Raw genomic sequence first — 6088 nt, 5'->3', positions numbered from 1 at the left:
TTTCTCACAACATCTTACGTAGGATAGCCATATGGTGGTGGGATAGGTTGAGATGGTCCTGCTATATGTTGTAGGTCAAGATACCTGCTGCAGGACAACTGTAAGGTGTAGGCACAGAGGCTCAATAAGAGCGGTTGGGTTAAGGCGACATGCCGAAAAACCCTGGGTATTCCAACCCAGTCTGATGATTGATTGGACCTGTTACATGTTGACATTCCAGTCTGACAACTGATTAGGACAAGGTATTCCAATCCGATGAGTGTGAGCTCGTTATGCATGATAATACGTTTGTTGTATCGAGTATTTTGGAGAAAATTCACTAAACTTTGTGCTTACCCAGTTATTTATGTTTTCAGGTTCTATCATTGATCGTGGAAAGGCGAAGGCATGATTGGTACACACTCATCAACAGTATTGAGGATTCCGTGTTTCTTATATTACTCTGATTTTCGATAAATGTATTTTGGAATAAACATTTTTTTTAATAATGGATTTATAATTAGGGACTTTTGCCTTATTTAAAAATGAAAATTTTTTGATGTGAAAATGAGACGTTACACATAAACATCAACAGCCCCACACACTTCATCAATGATTGTCCCACGTAAGATGTCATGAAAAAACCTAAAGAAATTATTCATAAGTACTGAATGAGTACAAAAACAAAAATGACTTATTTTGAAACAAAAAAATATTAAGGACTACATGTGTACAAAATGAGAAATATATTACCCTATTAAGTCATTTTTTCGGGCTAACCTGGAGTAACCGGTCATAAGAGCTGAATATGTACAGTTTAACAAGTTGAAGGGGTAAATGTGGACGAAAAAAACTCAGTGACCAAATGTGTACAAATCGAAAAATATATTACCCTTAAAAGTCATTATCCCTAATAAATTCTTGGTTCAATTACAGTTTTAGTCTTTTTGCAATTACGGACAACCTCTGTTAAGAGATAAAATGATCAAACTATCCCTCTTTTTGTCTCTTTCTTATTTTGTCTTTTATTATTTTTAGATTTTTTTATTATTAATATTATTATATAAATGGGCCCTATCTAGCCCACCAACCTTGAACTTGTCGGTGACTCCCCTTCTCAACCATCCACTTTCTTTCCGTAAAGGTTGTAAAAAACGCTAGACGTTTGTTAGTCGGTAGATTCGGGTTAAGGGATTAATCGGTTAAGCAGGGATCAATCGAGGACCATCAATTGCTAATTTGTTGATTTTTAAAAATTAAATATGACTAATATCATTACAAAGTTTGTAAATATGACTTATATCATAATAAAATCGGTTAATATGATTAATATAACACTAATCATTCCTCAAATAGTTTCAATTGAGATAGAACTTAGTGTTACAATTTCATCTTTTTCTATTGATTAACTCATTTTCTAGACATGGATTAATCGTTAGGCGCCCTCTAATCGGTCGGGTAGTGCCTAAGGATTAATTGGGACCTAGTGACACCACCATTAGCGGCGGCAATTTTATATGTCACCGTTGATGGTGGCGTTGTAACGCCTGTGTTTCCGGGCTTGCCATTTTTAGCAATGTAATAGTCTAGGTTAACCTTCGTAACCCATTTTGAAATAATAAGAATGTATTATTTGAGTATTATGTGTTTTGTGCTTAATTGCTTAATTATGTGGTCTGATTAATTAAGAATAAAAATAAGCGTCAAAATTTAAGTGTAAAATAAACTTAATATCTTTGGTTAATGTTGTAGTAGTTGAAACGAGGTTTTCGTATATATATAGAACGCCCAAATCTGACTTCGTATGAGGAAGTTATGATTTATCGAAGTTTCGACTTAGCGTTGTGCAGCCTGAAATACTCGATTTGAGATCGATCGGTTTTTATCCGAAGAAATCTAAATGAGAATCGAAGATCTCATTGTTGGTATCGAAGCGATAAAAAGTTAGGCGAAAACGGACGTCAAACGAAGAAGTTATGAATTTATAACGAAGTTTTTCTGTCGCGGCCTATTAAAAATAAATAATAAAAATAAGGTCAAAATTAGCCGACAGAGTCTAAACGAAAGTTGTAGAGCGTAGTCTCACCTTTCCGTGGATATAAAGAACGTCGAAAACGGAGTTCGTATGAAGAAGATATGAATTTCCGAAGTTTGATAAATAAATTGTATTTATTTTTAAATCAAAAATCCGGCATTATCCGAAGGGGGAGTCACCAGTCCGATCCGACGTACGCCCCACGTACGTGAGTACGCCCCACGTACTCCGAGAGTGTCGACACTTCGGATGACGCATGCAGTGACGATTTCGGAGGCTAGTACGCCCCGCGTACGCCTGTACGCCCCGCGTACTCCGAGGCTCCAGCCTCTATAAAAGGGATCCGAAGGCAGCCGGCTATTTTGCCAATTCCTTCTCTTCTCTCTCCCGTTTTGCGTGCTAGAAATACCCTGAAGCCCCGGTATCATACTCTAGCCCCGAGGCAAGTCCCGAAATCCCGAAGATCCCGAGAAGTGCGGTTCCCGAGTCGAAGCTTTGCCCGCGAGAAGTTCGATTTTTGAGGAGATCTTCTAGATCTGCTGTGGATTACTACTTTTGCAAGTCGTAGTGCTGTCCGATCATCTTCTAATCAAGTGAGTGTATACTACCTTTCATAAACACGATAATAATACAAGTGCGGTTTGAGTGTATTAAGTAAATTGTGGTTTATATGTGCGAGGGTATAGTTACTTTCTTCTAACGAGTAACTATGAAGTATTTTATATGATATACTTGTTATGTGTATATTTTGTGATTGTATGCATGAATGGATATTCACTTTATTCTATCTCATAGATCTGAATTGTTTTCTATGGAATACGTGTTATGTGGTATGCCTCATCTGTTATCTGGAATATATACTGAATGAAAATGATATACAGGTTTTAAACTATGTATGAAAATATATATTTTTGTCTACTAATATGTTGGGTAGAACATGGGTAGATAGTTGGTGTGTAATAAATAGATGAGAGGCCTCGATGTTGTTGTTGTTGTTGATCTAGTTATTCAGCGGAGTATGGATAACGACCACGGACTCTTTCTAGACAGTCCAGTGGAACGCTAGCAGGTTCATAACCTGTAGGTGTTGTGAACGATGTGTTCACCGGTGTACTCTATCCCCCTCATGGTTGCCTTTAGGATATCTATTGTTGAGGAAACCCCTTCGCAGTGATGTCCGTCCCGATGAAAATCCTAGATTAGGTCCCTTGAGATAGTTGTTGATTTAGGGACGTAAAGTGAGGATAACGGGAATGGGTAATCGGGATAGTGATTGGTTGGTGAAATTAAATATAACTTATTTATTGTGGGTTGAAAACCCTATATGCTCACCAGGCTCCCAAGCCTGACCCACTCAGTTTTATTTGTATTACAGGAAGTGGCACAAGGGCGTAAGATGGATGGATCATCTTGTTGTTTTGTTTACAAGTCTGTATATGTATATATTTGTTGAATGACTTGTAATGTTATCGTTTATGCTTTATGGTCTGTATCGGAACATGACATCCCGAGTTTTGATTATATAATGAAATGCATCTCTTGATGAAATGTTTTGATAAATATTATTTTATCATGTTTTGTTTTGGGAACAAATTCCGCAACTTTTTCAAATCAAAAGGATTTACTCTGAAATTATTTAAAAGCATAAATGAAAATCGGTCTTTTCTGGCCGAGATTTTGGGGATGTCACAGTTGGTATCAGAGCATTAGTTTAAGCGAACTAGGAATTTGTAGGATTTCTAGACTTAAACTTAGAATGCTAAGTGGAATTTTGAGATGTGTGTCTGTTGGATTTTAGACACGAGCACTAGTTTATTTTAGGAAAGTTGCCTAAAATGCTTTATGTGCTAAATGTTATATGTTGCCATATATGATATTATTTGTTCGGATCTACGGTCTGTTGCCGACCGGATCTGGAAACCTTATGTGTGTAGGATTCTAAGCGTATGCCTACGTTATTAGAACTAGCATGTAAACGTTTCGGAGTAATAAGGATGATTTGAATATCTATCGTGAATGAGGATCTAATTTCACCTTATTCGGTGTGTAGATCAAAATGGTGAGAACAAGGAGTGGCGTTGGAAACGCGGATGAAAACAGGAATCAACCGCCAGTGATTGAGCAGATACCTGTTGTAGCAGCAGCACCAGAACCAATAACAATGGATGCGGTGCAAGCCATGATTCGGGCTATGCTAGCCGAACAAAGGGAGGAGATGCGACAAATGTTGCATAATAATAGGGATGAACCTATCATACCTATTGAGGAACCTGAATTGATTCCCGAGCAATCGGAGGAAGGGAACAATAGTCGCATGGTGAGTCAAGTTGGGACTCAAGAGGAACGAAGGAACGATCCAGAAAGGAGAAACAACAAGGATGGGCGTATGTACAAGAACTTCTTGGGCGCCAAACCGCCAAGTCTTTCTGGGAGCCCAAAGCCTGTTGAGATAATGGATTGGATCTCCGAAATGGAGATGGTATTTGAAAGTTGCGACTGTAGCAACAAACAGAAGACCGTCTTTGCGGTTAGAAAACTGAAGAATGGAGTCTTGAGTTGGTGGAAGTTGTTGGCAGATACTATGCCACGAGGAGAAGCCCTGAAAATGTGATGGGAGGAGTTCTTGGAACAATTAAGGGTGCAATATTGTTCGGAGATAGATCTGATTGATCTGAACAATGAGTTTCAAAACTTAAAGAAGGGGAAGATGAGCATAGATGACTATGCTACTGCATTTACTAAGAAGATGAAGTTGTTTCCGTACCTAGTGCCAACGGAACTCTCCAAGATTGAGAGGTTTGCTAATAGACTGCCTGCCGACTTTGGTCCGACAGTCAAGATGGCAACTACTCTGAAAACGGTTGTTCGTGCAGCTAAGAATGTGGAGGCCTAGCAGAAGGAAAAGGGTCTGGAAAGGATAGATGTTGGAGAAAAGAGGAAGTTCGATGTAACTTCAGGGTCCAACAAGAAAAACAAGTTCTCGAAGTCTGGTTCGAGGGGAAGTGGAGGTGAAGCGAAATGGTGCGAAAAATGTAAGAAGAAGCATCATGGAAGATGTGAGGTGGCGAACACATGCTACAAGTGTGGAAAGCCAGGGCACTATGCCAATGAGTGTACCCTCACAAAGAAAGTTTGCTATGGTTGTGGTGAGGAGGTTCATATGTCGAGGGACTGCCCGAAGAAGGAGGCAGCTAGACCCAACATTCCGCCAAAGCCAAAGGCGAGAGCATTCCAGATGACACTGGAAGCTGCTAAAGATGAGGCTGATGTCGCTTCAGGTACCTTTCTCGTTAACGAATTGCCTGCCCAAATTTTATTTGATTCTGGAGCCAATTACTCCTTTATATCGCATGAATTTGGTAGAAAGCTAGCTTTGCCTGTTGTTAGACTAGATAATGCCTTATTAGTCGAAGTTGCTAGTGGCAAGTTTGTACCTGTTAGCTATCGCATGAAAAACATCTTAATTGATCTGACTGGGAATAAGTTCCACGAGGAATTATTGCCTATCGAACTTAATGGTTTCGACATCGTGCTTGGAATGGATTGGCTTAGCGCCAACGACGCCGAAATTTTATGCAAGAAGAAAATAGTCAAAGTAAACCCGCCTAGGAAAGATTCGTTTATGGTGTATGGAGATAAACGCAGAGTGAATTCTGGAATCATTTCATTGATGAAAGCCAGAAAATGTTTGACCAAGGGGTGTACATCATATTTAGCATTCGTGATTGATGCTAAGAAGGAAAAGAAGGTGATGCAGAATATTCCAGTGGTGTGTGATTATCCGGAAGTATTTCCCGAAGATCTTCCTGGATTACCGCCTGATTGACAAGTGGAATTCCGTATTGACTTGTTGCCAGGAACGACGCCAATTGCCACAGCACCTTATCGATTAGCACCGACGGAGATGAAGGAGCTAATGATGCAACTTCAGGAGTTATTGGACAAAGGTTTCATTAGACCTAGTTCATCACCCTAGGGAGCTCCGGTGCTATTTGTAAAGAAGAAAGATGGAAGTATGAGAATGTGCATTGATTACCGAGAGCTGAACAAGGCAACAATAAAGAATAGATATCC

The sequence above is a fragment of the Lactuca sativa genome, chromosome 5, assembly GCF_002870075.4.
Source record: "Lactuca sativa cultivar Salinas chromosome 5, Lsat_Salinas_v11, whole genome shotgun sequence".
NCBI classification, from domain to species: Eukaryota; Viridiplantae; Streptophyta; class Magnoliopsida; order Asterales; family Asteraceae; genus Lactuca; species Lactuca sativa.
Note: the sequence above shows the minus strand (reverse complement) of the source record.